Below are 19,579 nucleotides of genomic sequence, written 5' to 3'. Positions count from 1 at the left end.
GCTCCTGTAGTTAATTTCCATTTTTATTCACATTAGACCTGATGAAATTTCACCTTTTGCCTTTAGAGTAATGATTCGTTTCACAGCACGTCCTCTTGAAAAATATTCGACTTAAAAGTCGAACGTGAATCTTTAAAAAGATTTTAGAAGCTGCAGTAAAGGTACATTCCGAGGAATTTAACTCCGAGAGTTCATAAGGAGCTCATTATAAACAGGACAGTCCCTGTTAATACTTCATGAACACACGCTGCAGGAGTTTGCAGACATGAAACACACCAACACGCACACGCTGTTACATCACACAGCTTTAATCCTGAAGAAAGAGCCAGCAGGGTCCGAGCGCGTTTTAGACGTGCAGCCTCGCTTCAGGCCGCAAACAGGAAAGGAGTCTTTGATGTGCTGGAATAAAGAGAGAAATGAAGCTGTAACATCTCACTCCCTGACTGTAATTGTTGACTTGTGGCAGCTTCTGAATTGTCCATCACGAACTCACAGCTTCTAAGTTAAATAAACAACGTTGGATTTATTTATCGATGGAATTTGTTCGTCCTGCTGTGGTTTTTGTGTGAACGGTGAATCGAACAGGAATCGGGACGTGTTAAATCCTCTAACAAATGATCATCAGATGTGCATAGAGACCAGAAAGAGATCAAGTGCATAACCCCAGCGTGGGATGCAATTAAAGACGATCTGGAAATCATTCTCAAGAGTTCAGATCTCGAGCACGGGGTCTGGAGGAGTCTGAACCGTTTCTGTGGAAGTAAATCAAATAACAAGAATAAAACAAAACAAAGAGATGCTAGAGCGCGGAAACACGGGACACGACTGGGTGGAAACAGATAAAATGTCCAAGACGTCAAACAAAACATGATGAGGTAAGCAACCAAAACAGAAACCGAATCAAGCACGAGAACATAGAGCTTGTCGCCATGGAAACCAGGAAACAAACGGAAAGGAATTTTGTTTCCTAACCTGAACCCTAGTTTTGTTTCCTAACTATAGTTTTGTTTAATAAACCTAACCCTAGTTTTGTTTCCTAACCCTAGTGTTCTTTCCTAACCCTAACCCTAGTTTTGTTTCCTAACCCTAGTTTTGTTTCCTAACCCTAACCCTAGTTTTCTTTCCTAACCCTAGTTTTCTTTCCTAACCCTAACCCTAGTTTTGTTTCCTAACCCTAGTTTTGTTTCCTAACCCTACCCCTAGTTTTGTTTCCTAACCCTAGTTTTGTTTCCTAACCCTAACCCTAGTTTTGTTTCCTAACCCTAGTTTTGTTTCCTAACCCTACCCCTAGTTTTGGTTCCTAACCCTAGTTTTGTTTCCTAACCCTAACCCTGGTTTTGGTTCCTAACCCTAACCCTAGTTTTGGTTCCTAACCCTAGTTTTGTTTCCTAACCCTACCCCTAGTTTTGGTTCCTAACCCTAGTTTTGTTTCCTAATCCTAACCCTAGTTTTGTTTAATAACCCTAAGCCTAGTATTGTTTCCTAACCTAACCCTAGTTTTGGTTCCTAACCCTAGTTTTGCTTAATAACCCTAACCCTAGTTTTGTGTCCTAACCCTAGTTTTGTTTACTAAACCTAACCCTAGTTTTGTTTCCTAACCCTAGTTTTGTTTCCTAACCCTAACCCTAGTTTTGTTTCCTAACCCTAGTTTTGTTTACTAACCCTAACACTAGTTTTGTTTCCTAAGCCTAGTTTTGTTTCCTAACCCTAGTTTTGTTCCCTAACCCTAGTTCTGTACCCTAACCCTAGTTTTGTTCCCTAACCTTAACGGTGACAAATCAATTCAGATTGATTGGGAAATCTTTGTATTGAAATTAGCCAATAGATAAATGACTTACTGATGTCTTTCTTTTACTCCAGCAGAAACAGTTTACTGCACTGAGTGTGTTATGTTGTGTAATAGGAAGATTAGTGTTATTGGTTAATTGTGTGTGTGTGTGTTCTTAGACATTGTCAGCTCAATAATCAGCTCTTCTTAAATGATTCTGTCGCACATAGACACTCTGCCTGCATTTACACTCTGCCTTTGTGTTTCTAGAAAGTCGTTACGATTTCATTCTGATTATTTGCAAGCTCTTGGTGGTCATGGAGTCATTAACGCTCCTGTCTGCTGCTCCGCCTCTTCTCACAAACAACATAATGAAGGATAGCCAGGTTATTTCCTGTCCCAACCCAATGGACCTCCCATTTCAGAACACTAAGGCACTAGATCTAAGTTATATCCCAAAAGATGTTCTACAAACCACTCTATTACGTAGCATCAGTCGCTCTAGCATCTAACATATTGTATGAATGTTAGAAGCGTCGTATCATCTCAAACGGGACACTATGGTTTTTTACTAACTTGGCGAATGCTGTCAAACGCACATGACTTGATGCTGCAACAGTACATTAGCGTCATCAGATTATAAGAATTACTCTGTGAGCTCATTTTAAAGATATGTGTATAACACGTCATGTCCAATCAGAACGCCGTCGGCCATCTTGAAATTATTTTCTTATCCGGCGTCTCCCAGTCTCTGGTTGACTCACACTGTAGACTGTAGTACACAAGTACGAGCAAATCGATGCAACATCTCTTTAAATCCTAAACGAAAACCAATTCAATTTATAGATATTAACACATGCTGAGGTTCTGACAAACCTTCCTCATGGATGATGATGCCTGTGCACTTAACATTACAGTTTAAGAGATTTTTATTTTCGGCTCTGCACTTTTATTGACGCCCGAACAACCAGCTAGCAATTAAAACAGATTTTGAACACGTATATTTGTGCCGCTAATCTGCGTCGTTGATGGTGATATTTGTTGATGTATAAGGGTTTTAAGAGCTCGCATGCACAACACACAGCAAGCACGTCATTATCTCAGCAAGCCGGCGAGCGCGGCTGTCACTACACAACTTTGAAACCCAGCTATTTATTCACTCGGGCTGCAGCAATGAATCTAATCACAGATAAAAAATCGCATGCTGGGAAGTTTGTTTTAATTTATGCCCCACGGAGGCATGCGGCGGAGCGAACTGGCTGGAAGCGACGTGAGATTTGATCTGTAATTGGCACGGGTTCTGATTTCAGCAGCAGTCAGCGCATTAACATATGAATGCGAATGAATGGAATTAAAATCAGAGAAAGAAACACATTGTTTTTTAATAAGTAGCCTGCGAAAATAACGTGCTCCATTTCCAGCAACGGGAAAAGAAAGCTCGGTGGAGAGATCACGAAGCTTTCCAGAGGGTTGCGTTTTAAAAGGTGCCATCTGGTTCATGAGGAAAAAAAAAAGCCTGTACTCATTAGAACGTGCCTTTTACTACAGCGTAAAATACCCCCGTGAGGTCACTGTTCACCTGTCGCCTTTAATAGCCTCCGAAATTCTCATCGCGCCGCAACATATTTACACCACAGTAAAATCCGACTGCTCAGAAGGTGTTGATTAATTGTCTGTAACTGCAGATCTGACAGTATTGCTGCTGCAAAATTACAGTTTTACATTCACATGCCTTTTTTAAGGTGTTATTGTTTCCATAGTAACCACTCGTTCACATGGACGTGTATGGCCGACGTACCGGTACGTCTCTTATGAACTACGAACATTCATAACTCACTATAAAGCACTCATTAGATGCTATACACATTGTTTCTGAAAATGCTATGACATTATAGCTTTGCTTTAGGTGTATTATGCATCATTAACATGATGTGTGATATCACATTATTACGCATTATAACAATTTTAAGCACATTATAAAAAGTCATGCAACTATTACTGTTTTTTTTTTTTTTGCTTCTTTAATACCTGAATTAGACCAAAGAGATAAAGGGGGGATTGATAAAATTTCAGAAATAAAATGTTGACTTATGGACAAAAGTCACAAGAACAAAAACACAATGAGAACAAAAACACAATGAGACGAACAAAAGAAAGTTCTGAACCTTTACCTTTTGAACCTGTTGGTACAAACACTTCAGGTACCTTTAGTTAGATATGATCCAAATCTGGCAAAATGACAATCTACCTTTTTTTTATAAGACAGTTCAGGTAAATAGTTGATTGGCATCTCTGGAAAATTGTCCGTAGTGTGTGAGTGTGTGAGTGAATGAGAGTGTGTGTGCCCTGTGATGGGTTGGCACTCCGTCCAGGGTGTATCCTGCCTCGATGCCCGATTACGCCTGAGATAGGCACAGGCTCCCCGTGACCCGAGAAGTTCGGATAAGCGGTAGAAAATGAATGAATGAATGAGTTCAGGTAAATAAATAGAAATAAGGAAGTTAGTTTGTAAGAAAGAAAACACATGCAGACGGCATTCACTAAATTCCAGGGGTTTCGTTACCACGACGTAAAGTGGGCGTTTTTGGAGGTCTTGGAAAAACGCCCTCTTTCAAGAAAAAAAAGAAAGAACGTACCTATACGATAGATAATGAAGTACAAACCAGTCATATAGGTAAATTTTATATTTTATATCTATTATGCTTTATTATCTTATAGTTAAGCTGTTTTCAAAAACAAATAAACAACCAAAAACTAGGGTTAGGGTCTCAAATAGGCCATGATTATCTTCAACTTCCGTTAATAGCCACTCTTTACAGCGGCGGTGAGCAGAAAAGAATAAAACGCTTGATCAACTGTGCTGTAATGTCTGTGTGACAAAATAAAGGCTCTTAAAAATGATTTGATTTTTACAGCTTTACAGAACGTTACAGACGAAACGTACAAACGTTTCACGGAAATTCCAAAATATATGTAACTATAAAGGTTTTTATTCCTTGTCTCTCTTAACGACATGTCACACAAATGATGTCATCACACCTTCTATGACCGGTCGTAACTCAAGTATAGACACGTTATAACACGTACCTATATTCCAACTGAGAGCTCCAGGGAGAAACTACCAGACTACCCAAAACGTCCAGCTCGATCTGAAATGTAATCATAAAGTCTCTTCTTTTATATGAGAATTTAGCGAGCGTCGGGACTGGTATTACATTTTAATGACTCGGACAGCGTAATCCGCCACACTACACCGAAAGCCGATTAGCCGTCCAGTTTTACGGCTTTCGACGTGTCCGAAGCTGACTTCCTCTGAATAGACTTATCTCCTGCTGCTCTTTGAGCTGACTTACAAATATTCCTGTGCTAATCTCTATTTACCGTGGAGGTGTCACTGAATCAGACCATCATAGACTGGTCGAGCGGCGCTCCCGGTCGCCGATCAGTAGGGAAACAGCGCTAAACACCAGAGATGATGAAGATTCATGAACTCATCGCTACTTTATACAACTGACAACGAATTAAACAAAACAGAAATATAAATGTGTAAAATGTTCAGGTTGCTGATGGATCAGCTAGCATTATTAATCAGTCTTAAGCTAGCTTCAGTTAGCTAGCTAGTTTTCTCATTAAACTTGTAGACTGAAGAAAACATCAATCAGACAAAACTCACACTGTCATAATAAGCATTTGTTTTAGGGGGTGTGGCTTGCTAATTAGCATACCATTAGCATACTAAATATGTGACCATACTGTACCTGTGTTAGGAAGTCTACAGCTGACCAGCAGTTAGGAAGTGTCGCATCTATCTATCTATCTATCTATCTATCTATCTATCTATCTATCTATCTATCTATCTATCTATCAATTGAATATGTGTAAGCTTTCCAGATATTTGTGTAAAACTATAACTTTAAGTTTGCAAAAAAAAAAAAAAAAAGTTCCAGTTCTCTAGGGGTTCATTGGATGTTCACTGGATGCTTCCGAAAAATAAAAAATAAAAAACCCACTCCACATGGAACGTTTAAGAAATGACAAGATGTTACAGTAACAATGGCCTCATGTTCATTGTATAGTCTGGATTTAAAGACCATCCTGGGAGGAAGGTGAAGTGAAGTGAAGTGAAGTGAAGTGAAGTTCGGGCACGTTGCCTGATACGGCGTCTCACAAACTGCTTACCTTCACAACAGATTAGCTGGGTTAATTAATGACTCCCCTTCATAGTCGCACAATCGCCCCATCACTCTCCCATTTAGCAGATATGCCTTTACACTCCTCCTTCCTCCTCCACCTCCTCGTCCTTCATCCTCCTGACTCGAGCCGCCTCGCTCGTTTCCCAGCCTGTCAACACTTTCTTTCAAAGGAGCTATAATGCAAGCGCAGGAACACTGCCACAGTTTACGCACTTCATCTAAAGCTTTAAGTGGATTCCGCCCTACCTCCATCCTTCCTTCCATCCGTCCTTCCGTCCTCGGCACCGTAAGCTCCGCACGCTTGGCCGTACGTTATCTAAATTCTGTCCGTTTCTTATTTACAGATCGTTGCCCCCCCGCCTCAAACTCAGATCTCTGGGATAACTTTTTAGGTCATGCTTAATATAAACCCAATGAGTCTTTGCAAAACAGACTTGTTGATTAATGGCGCTCATTTTCATCTAATCTATTTTGCACGCTTTTAATTAAGACGGTTTGGAAATATCTTGATTTTTTTTTTTTTTATTAAGAAAAAATCTTTAATCACAAAATAAAGATTAAGAGGGAAAAAATAAAAGATATGTATGTAGTTATATTTATCCCAAGATTTTATGCAATTAGCGAAGCCGTGCTTTTGTGTGTTAATCGGTTCATAAAGGAGAAATAAAAGAGATGGCGGTTAGAGAACGAGTGTTTATAGCTGCTATAATGTAGCATAGCTGATTTTGGAGATGTTTCTTTATTGTTTGCAAATTGCTGTGATTTAAGAGAAAAAAACAGACTTCAGGATGATCTGTTGTTGATCAGTTTCCTATAACAGCACACCATGCAGTGATTTAATCCTTATCTAGTTTGCTAATACATACACATAACTGTTTTTTTTTTTTTTCAAGATTCGCATCAAGTGGTAGGCTAGTAACATGCAAGCTAGCACAACATGCTCACTCACTCACTCAACTTCTACCGCTTATCCAAACGTCTCGGGTCACGGGGACCCTGTGCCTATCTCAGGGGTCATCGGGCATCGAGGCAGGATACACCCTGGACGGAGTGCCAACCCATCACAGGGCACACACACACTCTCATTCACTCACACACTCACACACTACGGACAATTTTCCAGAGATGCCAATCAACCTCGCATGCATGTCTTTGGACCAGGGGAGGAAACCGGAGTACCCGGAGGAAACCCCCGAGGCACGGGGAGAACATGCACAAGGCGGAGGTGGGAATCGAACCCCCAACCCTGGAGGTGTGAGGCGAACATACTAACCACTAAGTCACCATGCCCCCCCAGCACAACATGCTAGTAATCTTAATGATAAAACCACCGAGTCTTCACTAAACCGACTTCCTGATTAATGGTGCTCATGCTGGTTAATCTATTTAGCACCGTTCTAATTAAGACAAAAGGCTTTTTAAATATCGGCTTCGCGAACGAGTGGAATCCATAATCGCAAAACTAAAATTGCAAGAAAATAACAAACAGTCCTGAGGCACTAACGTGCTTGTGTTTACAGAGATGACTCGATAAAGGCCAATCCATTTACTAGACAATAATTGACATGTTTTTCATTAGTCGGCTTCCTGTCCAAATAATTGAATGATTTTCAATAGCATCATTTTTATTTATTTATTTTTTGCCCGGAGCTACTGCGCCATGCAGACGGCCACAAATAAGGGATTAGTGCGTGCCGCGTTGGTGTGTATATGATATGAAGCTACTGTAGATTGGAATCCAGCGGGGATTTGTACAGATTTATCTTTGTTTCATTTCAGCTTTTTGTCATTGTTTATGAGACTATTGTCTGCAACATCTGCATGGACAGATGTGCCTTCGGTCGCCGCCGAATTAAAGTCGAGGCCAGATTTATCCGTTTCTATGAAAAACCAATCGCACAGATGTAGTACCGGAAGCTGGAGTAAGTCGAGCTGAGACACGATATTTTTTCTTTACGTGGTTAATTTGGAAGATTGGAAGATTGTGTGTGAAGTCAGATTTACAGGTCGAGGTTTCAGACTCGAGTGTACTGTAAATGGTCACAAATTTTGTTTTATTCTTTCTGTTTAATTTCTCCTGAGCATTTCATCCTCGATTAACATGAACACAGTTGGTTGTTTAAGATTTCCAGCCCAGATGTGACGTTCATCCAACCCAAATACACATAAAGACCAAATGTCTGATAAGAATGACCTGATAATCCCATAACTCATCATCCAGAACCTCTCTTTTTGTATTTAAGTCTGATTTTAACAAAAAAAAAGCATTGCTTTGTATGATTTCTGGCTTATTGGTAACATCCCAAACTTTTTATTATTATTATTATTATTATTATTATTATTATTATTATTATTATTATTATTATTATTAATAACCTCAAAAGAAATAAAATCAGAGAGGCGGCATAGTAACAAATGTTTATAGCTGCTATAACACTAAATATAGCTATAAAGAGCTCCACTGCATTACTAGTGGCTAGTCTTATATAGCATTGAGTTTTTTCAACAATCGTTTTTTTTATCGGATGTCAACAGGAAACTTTTAAATACGAGTCTGTCTTCAGAAGCTCATGTCACAGTCCTCTATAAAAACTTGTACAGTAATGTACAGGAGCAGTAACCAATCACAGAGAGGAATGCGGAAGAGGGCAGAGTGTGTTGTCTGAATTCTCGTGTCTCAGAGGAAGCATGTGTTAGCTTGCATCATAGCGGGTGCTGTTAAAGTTACCGCTGATTAGCTGATTGTTCGTGACGTTAGCGTAGGCTTAGGCTAGTATTTAAATGCTGCACGTCATTTTTAGTCCAAGGAAGATGAGGAAGATTTCAAATGTGAAACAAGACTGTAATAATGATTAAAAACATAACATAACCTTAACGTCGGTGATTGTAACATAGGTGTAAGATATCACAGATGTAGCAGCTAGCGCTTCCTCTAACGAGATTATATGGTTGTCCTTCATTATTATTAGAATGCCTTTAATATAGAAATCCATTCTCCTTTGTAGAAATTCACCAATTCACTTATTTACCATAACGTATTGTACAATCGACACACTTACACGTTTCAACCAATTTCCTTAGAGATTTACTCAATTACACACACACACACACACACACACACACACACACACACATCCATACACACACCCGATAACCGAGCATGGGGCAGGACAAGGGACGAGAGAACGCCCCTGATGGTCTTCACACCTCGTGAACAAGACAAACATGTCCACTCAGGATTAAGTGTGAATGTTTGTCGCTGATAGCACAGAACCCGCTGCACCGGTAGAGCCCTTGGAACCAGGGGACATTTCTCACGCTGAGCTGTTTGACCTGCTGTTCAGCACAAACGCTGGATAATTAACGCTCACGCCACCCTGACACTGATGGACTGGCAGAAGTGAAGCCTGAGAGAGATTTTAGAGGACTTTCAATGGGAGGGGGGGGGGGTGTCGGGGGTCACGACACTTCACTTCACGAAATGAAGAAATAAGTATTTTATTTATATATTTTTTTCTTTTATTGTTTTAAAGCCAACTGTTTTTAATGGGGCACGGTGGCTTAGTGGTTAGCACGTTCGCCTCACACATCCAGGGTCGGGGTTCGATTCCCGCCTCCACCTTGTGTGTGTGGAGTTTGCATGTTCTCCCCGTGCCTCGGGGGTTTCCTCCGGGTACTCCGGTTTTCTTCCCCCGGTCCAAAGACATGCATGGTAGGTTGATTGGCATCTCTGGACAATTGTCCGTAGTGTGTGAGTGTGTGTGTGAGTGAATGAGAGTGTGTGTGTGCCCTGTGATGGGTTGGCACTCCGTCCAGGGTGTATCCTGCCTCGATGCCCGATGACACCTGAGATAGGCACAGGCTCCCCGTGACCCGAGGCAGTTCGGATAAGCGGTAGAAGATGAGTGAATGAATGTTTTTAATAGCATGTCTGATTTTATTGTTTGGAATTTAACATTTAAATAAGTTCATTAATCAATCATCGAATTCATGAATTAATTTTGACAGTTTGTTCTTTTATACTGTACAAAACTCAAGGACAAATCAAGGACATATCTGTAAATAGAAATCAAATATTAAAAATAAATAAATAAATAAATCACGAAGGAGCAACATTATGAAAAGGAACTAATAACGATCATTTTTTTTTATTCACTGTATTTTACTGTATTCTTGTTGTTCTAAATTTTTTGATGTGTTCTTTCATCCAGTTTAAACCTCAGAATTGATGCAAATTCACCAATTTATTTGAATTTAAGGCTGATCGAGTTCCAGCATAACATTTTGTCAAGCTTCAACAGACCAAATTATTCTGTACTCACCGGCATGTTCAGCAAATCAACAAAGCGTCACGGCGTGCTAAGTGACAGTGCTGGCATTATTAAGTGGCGGGTTCTGGACCTTGTCGTAATTATAAGGACAGAACGACTCGGCTGTCCGTCACACGCCGGCGCTCCTGAGCGTGAGGTTGCGTGTGATTATAAACTCACCGGGTTACAAAGAATGATACTAATTTTACTTCCTGTTCTGTGTCTCACAGCCTGACATGATTAATTCTAAACACGGATACACAACCAGTCATTTGCCATGACACGTTTATGACACGCTTATGTCAATCTTATGACACAAAGCACATTACAATAATGCATTACCAGAAATGTTTTTAGCTATGTTAGGCCATGTAATGGCAAAAAGAACGTTGATATGTCTATGATGTGTCTATGTCAGTTTTATGACACATGGTTCAAGTAAACTGTTAGTATAGTTAGTAATATAGTTAGTTTTTTTATTTTTTCATATTTGGCCTTATGTAGTTTGTGAATTATCTTAACAATTCATAGCAATATTAAACTATATGATTGACAATATTTCATAAGACAAAATCAGAAATTGTTATAAGACATTTATAATACAGTTATGTCAGTTATGTGACAGCGCATTTACAATATTTTTACCTTTGTTTATTACAATCACTAGTAATGGTAGCATGATCTTGCAGTACAACTGACGTTAATCTGCCAGGAATGAATCAGAAAAATGTTATGATTATGTCATGTTTATAATCTGGTTATGTCATTCTTATAACAATTGATTCAATTTATTTTTATTTTTACTTTTACTTCAGTTAAGAAATTTCATATAATATACTAATACTAATAGACTTAAACTATCACAACAGTAGAGAATCATAAAATTGTCATGACATGTTTATTATGCGGCTATGTCAGTCTTACGACACTGTGTTCAAATAAAACTTTACCGTTACCTTCATTACGAAGTACCGTCATGAATAGTACTAACAGTAAAATAAAACTGGTACGGATCTGTAAATATCATGTCATGACAGGACAGAACCAGAAATCATAAAATGTTTATAATCTGGTTATGACAACCTTATGACACTCACTCCTTATGATTCTTGTAAAGGTTTTCACATTTCTTAGGTGGTGAAATATATGAATTTTCTATGATTTTTTTATGGTGAAATAAATAAAACCGTTGTACAACTGGACATAATCTGAATTTGTTTATAACCTGGTTATGTCAGTCTTACAACACATGGGTTGCCAGGTTGTTAGCCTTATCTTATTTTCTTGAGCTGTGTTTAGTGTAGATGAAAATTAAATCTGATGTTTCACTGTTGTAAAGAGAAATCGTGCATGCAAATAAAGGGCATTTTCCATTTCCATCTATAAAGGAAAAGGAGCGTCGCTGCGAGTGCTGCGAGTGCTGCAAGTGCTCGGGTTTGTCTGTTCGCCATAAAAAGAGTAACAAATGTCAAGACTTGCAAATCTTACACAAAAATAACACTGTTATAAAAATCTTGTCTTTTCTTCCCATCTCCTTATAGGTCAGGGCCCAGTTTCTCAACTTACCTCCATTTTTATTGTCTTTACAAATCCATAGCCACCGTGAAGCAGCTGCTGCTGTGGGTTTGTCTGCGATGTCTCCTGCTTTAAAGCTGTCTGATTCATTTTCAGTCCCTTAACAATCACAAAGACAAAAGTATAAAATTGTGTTTATAAAATTTGTATTCATCATGTTTGTAGTTTTGTTATTTGAGGGACTCGAAGTGCAAAATGAACAGCCGATGACTTACTAGAAACTAGAAGCTCTTGGTTCTCTTTCTTTCTTTCTTTCTTTCTTTCTTTCTTTCTTTCTTTCTTTCTTTCTTTAAAAAATAAATAAACCAGTAAACAAACAAATAAATAAATAAACCCATTAGAGGGTTTAATCTAATTTCATTAAATAAAAGAAAGAAAGAAAGAAAGAAAGAAAGAAAGAAAGAAAGAAAGAAAGAAATATTTACGCTAATAATAATAATAATAATAATAATAATAATAATAATAATAATAATAATAATAAAGTTTCTTTGTTTATCTAACTTGAAATTTTTTGTCCAATTTATCTGTCTTTTTTTTTAAATAAAGAAAATGTAAAACGTGTAAATGTTTTATAAACATAAAACAATCAGAGGTCCAGCCGTGTGAACAGACGCATCTAAACCTCACACTCACCCGAATTTAAAAAATATTCTTTCGAGATTAATAAAGTTTTATCTTATCTTATCTTATCTTATCTCATCTTATTCTATCGTATCTCGTAGTATCTCATCTTATCTTATCTCATCTCATCTTATCTTATCTTACCTGAAGCTGAAATCTTTGGTTACTTTTAGGTTCCAACATTACAGAACTCTTCTCTATTTCTTTAAAGAACAGAGCGGAAGAGAAAACGGAATAAATAAATACGAGCAGGAGGAGAAACGAGAGAGGAATCAGATTTATTTATTAAGGCTTAACTTTGTTCCTGATGCCATTGTGATCTAATCTGAATGAAGGAATATTCTAACGTTCAGGGAAATATTTTCTGTCAGCGTGATAGCGATAAAGCGCCTGTTTAAACCGTCAGACGCAAAGCGCCGTGAGGATCCTGACATCTGCGGAGATGTTTGTGACAGTCGTCACACGGGAGACGTCTTCAAATCAGGCTAAAAAAGCACGTGCTAAAAAAAAAGAGCAACCTGGAGGAATTAGTTTGCTAGCTGTCTTAGCATCACACGTAATCTCAGCTGTCAGGACTATTAGCAGTAATGCTAATGTGGCACTGTTATATTCTGTACATGACAGGATGTGACACATTTATTTATTTATTTATTTATTTAAACTTTTTTATTCCAATAAATAATGTCACATTAACAGCAAAACAAACAAATAAATAAATAAATAAATAAATAAATAAATAAGTAGATAAATAAGTAGATAGATAGATAGATAGATAGATAGATAGATAGATAGATAGATAGATAGATAGATAGATAGATAAAAATCATTGATGCCTGCGCTGTTTTTTTGTTCGATCGATTTTTATAAAAAAAATAAATAAAAAAAACAGTCTAGTGGAAGGTAACCAAGGAAACGGGATGTTTTATTTATCTGCTGTGTTTTAACTACAGACACAGATCTGGTTATGAAGCGTGTGACTCAGAGACAACAGGCTGCGGCTCGTTAAATGAACCGTTTTTAATTACACTGAGTGCTGAAATCGAGTTGTGCTGCAAAATCACATTACATTCTCCAGTGTAAAGACATGTGAGTAAATGAGACGGAGTTCTCGTGTTTACTCTCAGCATCACCTCATCTTCCTCCTCCTCCTCATCTTCACACTAATGAAGATCACTACTCCCATACAATAACATATACATCATAATGTGTGTAAACTGTCTGTGTTCCAGTTCTGTAGCGAGCAGGAGTCACAATCTGCACTTTTATTATTATTATTATTATTAGTAGTAGTAGTAGTAGTAGTAGTAGCAGTATGGTTATTATTATTATTATTATTATTATTATTATTATTATTATTATTATTATTATTATTATTATTATTATTATTATTATTATTATTATTATTATTATTATTATTATTATTCTTTATCTGCTTCCTGTAGGCAACACATATTATTATTAGTAGTAGAATTGTTTTGCAAGATAACAGATCAACAAATCAGCAAGGAAATAAATAAATCAGTAGGGAAACAAACAAACAAACATACAAACATATAATAATAATAATAATAATAATAATAATAATAATAATAATAATAATAATAATAATAATAATTTGTTGTTGTTGGTTGGATAAACTCTTCTTCTGCATTTGAACTGAATTTTTTTAACCCTATGCTTCTCTCTCTCCCTCTCTCTCTTTGTCCATCTCCCTCTCTCCCTCTCTCTCTCTCTCTCTCTCTCTCTCTCTCTCTCTCTCTCTCTCTCTCTCTCTGTCCACCCCCCCCTCTCTCTCTCTCCATCTCCTGAACACACTCTTCCTTTTCCCCTAACTTCCACTTCTCCCGTGTCGTTGTTGTGGAGCGATTAGGATGAATGTGAGCAATCGCCCACAGAGCGCCGGCTCAGTAAATCTCGCCTACTGGAAGCATAAAGCGTGACGTGAATTCCATCAGAGCAATCGCGTGTCTCTCATCAATATCCAATAGGCCGAGGCGAGCTGATGTACGCGACGAAGCCGGAGTCGTCCGCAGGGACCCCATCGTTCTGTGCACTATAGAAATCCACTGCATATTGTAATGAAGTGAACAGTGCCAAAGCTTTACTGCTGGGTTTCCATCACCATGAGTTCCTTTTAGCGGGAAATGACTCGAGGGTTTTTTGTTTTTTTTTGCCCTTGAGGAAACTGTGAGAGGAAGAGCGCTGAACGCTTCGTCGTGTTTAAAATCTCGAATTGAAAATGTCCTGAGTTGATTTCCTCATGCTTTAGTACTGAAAGTCTCATTTTGCAAAGAAGTTTCTGCAAGCTTTACAGATGATAGCGACCAGTTCAGCAATCAGAATCTCACCTCCTGGATGTTGTGCATTTCTTCAGCATGCTAACAATTGTAGCTCCATGTTGAAGCACACGGTATACTGTTACGCTCAGACGGGGGCGTGGCCTAAAGTTCGACTTGCTTAGGATATTGTTTATGTCCAAACGACATTATTTAGCCGAACGACGTCTTTCGACATGAAAAAAATCCAAAAAGATCATAAAGTTAAGAGTTTAGTCATGGCCTAATGATTAGAGAGTTTGACTCCTAACCCTAAGGTTTTGGGTTCGAGTCCCGGGCCAGCAATACCACGACTGAGGTGAACTTGAGCAAGGCACCGAACTTGTTACTATGGAAACGATCATGTATTAGATCATTAAAGCATTCTGACCAGAAACAAGAATTTAACCGCCGCTATCTTGCTACATGGAGCCTTTAAAACATTTCCTTTTATTTATTCCACTTTTATTATATTTTCTTTCTTTCTTTCTTTCTTTCTTTCTTTCTTTCTTTCTTTCTTTCTTTCTTTCTTTCTTTCTTTCTCTTTTTATCCTCACATCTACTGGAGCAAATCAGTTGCTAAGTAACTGGTGTAAAGATTGCACATTGGCTCCAGATCCGATCGTGACCGCTTCTTTAAACTTCAGCCTTGTATTGTTTGCGGCTTTATTTCCTGAATTAACAGGAAGCAGATCGTGCTCTATATCTAAAGCCTTTTTTCCCCTCTGACTGCTGAGTGGATTGGAAAATTCGTTTCCACGTCGGAAATATAAATCGGAGAGACGGATTCCTGGGCTGAGCCAAAAACAAAGCAGGCGACTGTATTGATCCTCGAGCCTTAATGAATGGAAGTCATCTCGTCCCTTTATTGTAAGAGGAGCTCTTTTAGATTTAAAGGAAAACAATACATCCGTCTCGGCAGCATGCGCACTCTGAGTGGTGTGTGTGTGTGTGTGTGTGTGTGTGTGTGTGTGGACAGAAAGAAATGAAGGCTTTTCATTTCTTTTAGATTAGATTACTCTGAGACGCAGGGTGATGTGTGATGTCTCTGGAGCATGCAATGATGAAGGGGTGGGCGGAGCTTAGGAGACAAAATTTGTGGTTGTTTATTATATGGTCCACGAACTTCAGGGTCATAATCACACCGAAGTGCAGAAAGGAAACTGAAGTCGAAAATAAAATCAAAATCAAAAATACACATCTGTAGATGATGTATAGTGAATGGGTTTAGTTAGAATAAGTTTAGTTATAAAAAAAACAAAAACGTTAAATTAAAGCTTGAATCTCTTGTTAGTCGATTCGGAGGTTTATGCTAATGTTCTTGTAAGATAATACAAATCAAGCTACCAAAATAAACCCAAATACCAGGACATCTATAACTTAGTCAATCAATCAAACAGGCGCTGATCTGAGAAGACACAACATGTCTCTCAAAACTCTCTTGCTAGCTTAACAAAGCAAAACTTAGCAAGCTGTTTTAGTGTTGCACATGACGGTAGGCAGATAACTGGGACACTGTAGTGTTAATAAGGAGGTGATAAAGGTTTAGTGTTTTTACTCACTCACTTTCTACCGCTTAGCTGAACTTCTCGGGTCACGGGGAGCCTGTGCCTATCTCAGGCGTCATCGGGCATCGAGGCAGGATACACCCTGGACGGAGTGCCAACCCATCACAGGGCACACACACACACTCTCATTCACTCACACACACACTCACACACTACGGACAATTTTCCAGAGATGCCAATCAACCTACCATGCATGTCTTTGGACCGGGGGAGGAAACCGGAGTACCCGGAGGAAACCCCTGAGGCACGGGGAGAACATGCAAACTCCACACACACAAGGCGGAGGCGGGAATCGAACCCCCGACCCTGGAGGTGTGAGGCGAACGTGCTAACCACTAAGCCACCGTGCGCCCCTGTAGTGTTTTTATATAAGTAAAATTTTCTGTTTGTTTATTTATTTATTTATTTATTTATTTATTTATTTATTTATTTATTTATGTTTGTTTGTTGTTTGTTTTTTCATTTTTTGTTGCTTTTTTATAATAATACACAAAAACATCCACACAAATAAATAAATAAATATGTTTACTTAAAGGAACTTAATTATTAAACAAATAAACAAACAAACAAACAAACAAATAAATAAATACCTTTAAAAAAATAGAAAAACTGTTAATAAAATCCAAATGTAATAAATAAAATTCGAGCCCACACTGAAACTCGTCTCCTAAAGAAGGATGTTTAAATTTTTCTGAATGTCACAAATCTTTGGCACTGAAGTCTGAAATGGATTTTCTCTCAGCAGCAATAAACCTTCATCAGATTTAAATCATAATAAAACTCCTCTTCTACTTCACACAAACACACACACACACACACACACACACACACACACACACACACACACACACACACACACACACACACACACACACACCTGGAGTCTGGTGAAGCTTCAGAACTCGACGATATCTCATCAACTTATTCATTTACAGACGCAAAAGTTAACCGGATAAAAACAGAGTCCAGTTTATATGGAAGAAGAAACCTGTCCACTTTAATTACACACGAAACAACGGCGTTTTAAACTGGACAGACGAGCGTAAGACTACACGCGTCCGCGTAAGATCGGCTCGGTTTGTCCGCCGCGAGGAAAAAAAGGAAATAAAGGCAAAATAAAGCTCGTGGATTCACTTGGACACAGTAGGCTGTAAAATGATACGACAAAACCCATTTATTAGCGTATTTAACAGAGTTGTGGAGGTCTAGCAATTACTCTGTATAGATAGCAACCCCATGGGGTAAATTAGCATTACAGTTAACTTGAGGTTAACATCCCGCAGCTGCATCTGTAGAAATTAGCATCATTACACTATCAAACAAGAGCAGCTCATGAGGTGAATTAAGAGGTTTCGGTGTTAATAACTGGCTTATGAAGACGAACTGGAGCTGACGAGACACTAACTGGACAAATATTAAACATCAAGCATCGAGCAGCAGTGGTGTTATAGTACATGGGTTCCCAAACTTTTCAGACCGCGACCCCCAATATTAGACTGCGGACGACCCGCGAGTCGAAATACGTTGAGCCAAATTGCATGAGTACATTCAACGTGGCTTTCGACAACTGTGGATATTCCAGCGCGAAAGAAACCCAGAACTCATCCGACGTCTTGCCGTCAAATGCCGTCCTCAGGGTTCCATCGGTTGAAAGTCCTATCGGCGCAGCTCCCGTATCTGATGGCAGATGAGTTGCCGTGGTTACATTGAATGGTGACCTTTTCCAGTCATATTGGTCGGTTGAATCTCATTCAGGGAAATACTTATGAAAGTGATCCAAAAATTGTGATCGACGCCGTCACTTAACTGTCGTAATTAATCGGAGCAAACAAAGTTTTATTTCCTGTTTATTTTAATCATCCTAAATTTATACTCGCATCATTACAACCTTTTTTTTAACATATAAAAATAAAAAAATAAAAATAATAAAAAAATAAATGAAAAAGTAAATAAAGTTTCTGGAGATCATCTCGTGACCCCCCGCCCCCCACTCCGCGACCCACCGGGAACTGCTGTTATAAGTACACTGTTCAACAACCCAAACAATCCGGTTAATCTTCCATCACAACACCGTTTATAGCTACAGAGAATGTTCCAGAATGTCACGAAAACAAGTTCTGGTCATCTGTTCGTCATAAAGTGTTACAAAACGTCGACACCGAAGAAAAGTCCGTCGTAAAGACGAAACTCTTCCATCGACACCCGCTGACCAATCAGAATCCAGAGCTTAGCAGCGCTGTGGTGTTTTTTTTTGTTTTTTTTTAAGAAAGTTTGTAGAAAGTTCTACAGCAGACAGCAGAACTCTAGAGCTTTTTTACACACACACACACACACACACACACACACACACACACACACACACACACACACACACACACAGACACACACACACACACACAGACACCGAGAAACGGTGTTCCATCTTATTTCATTTAGGTCACAATGCCTCGTTAGCGGTCGCCCGGGATTTAATCAGACCTTTCTAAATTCCACGATTTTACAAAACGCAAACGTCCATAAATGCAAAAACGCGACTCAGTTAATAAGCGCTCTGGAAATAAATAAATATATATATATATATATATATAAATAAATAAAAATCACAGCCACTACTTTGATAAAACAGATCAAATGCATTAGAGTCTGTAATTTCCATCCATCAATAAACGTGATGGTCAGAATTGAATTGGTGAATATCGGAGGACGAGCGTAATGGGGTCTGAAGTGGAAAAAAATGGAATATTAATGGATAGCAGAGAGGTATGAAAGTAAAAAAAAAAAAAAAAAAAAAAAAAAGAGTCCTGGCGTAATGGAGCGCATTGACCGCATTAATAATAGAGGATGCTGTGGTCATGATGTCCTTTTTGTGGAGATGAAGGATGTGGATCCAGAGTCATCTGATAGCAAGCAGGAAAGAAGGTAAAATGTAAACGCGCGTGTGTGTGTGTGTGTGTGTGTGTGTGTGTACACTGCGGGGCCGAGGGGTGACTCCGGAGAATGGGCCCTTCTTGGGGGGTGGGAGTGGGGGGTTAATTCTTAATGACTCACGATACACAGACAGAGGAATTAACCAATTAACCAATTAACTATGATGACCTGCACACTTCATCACAAATGGGCTGAAAGACAGCGAAGCAGACAATAAGCTGTAGACTGTACGAGAAGCACAAAAGTAATGGCACCCTGACAAGCACAAAGTGTGGTGCTGAGTCTGTTGAAAAACAAGCAG

The sequence above is a fragment of the Tachysurus fulvidraco genome, chromosome 26 (genome assembly GCF_022655615.1).
Source record: "Tachysurus fulvidraco isolate hzauxx_2018 chromosome 26, HZAU_PFXX_2.0, whole genome shotgun sequence".
Lineage (NCBI taxonomy): Eukaryota > Metazoa > Chordata > Actinopteri > Siluriformes > Bagridae > Tachysurus > Tachysurus fulvidraco.
This window is presented reverse-complemented; position numbering follows the sequence as displayed.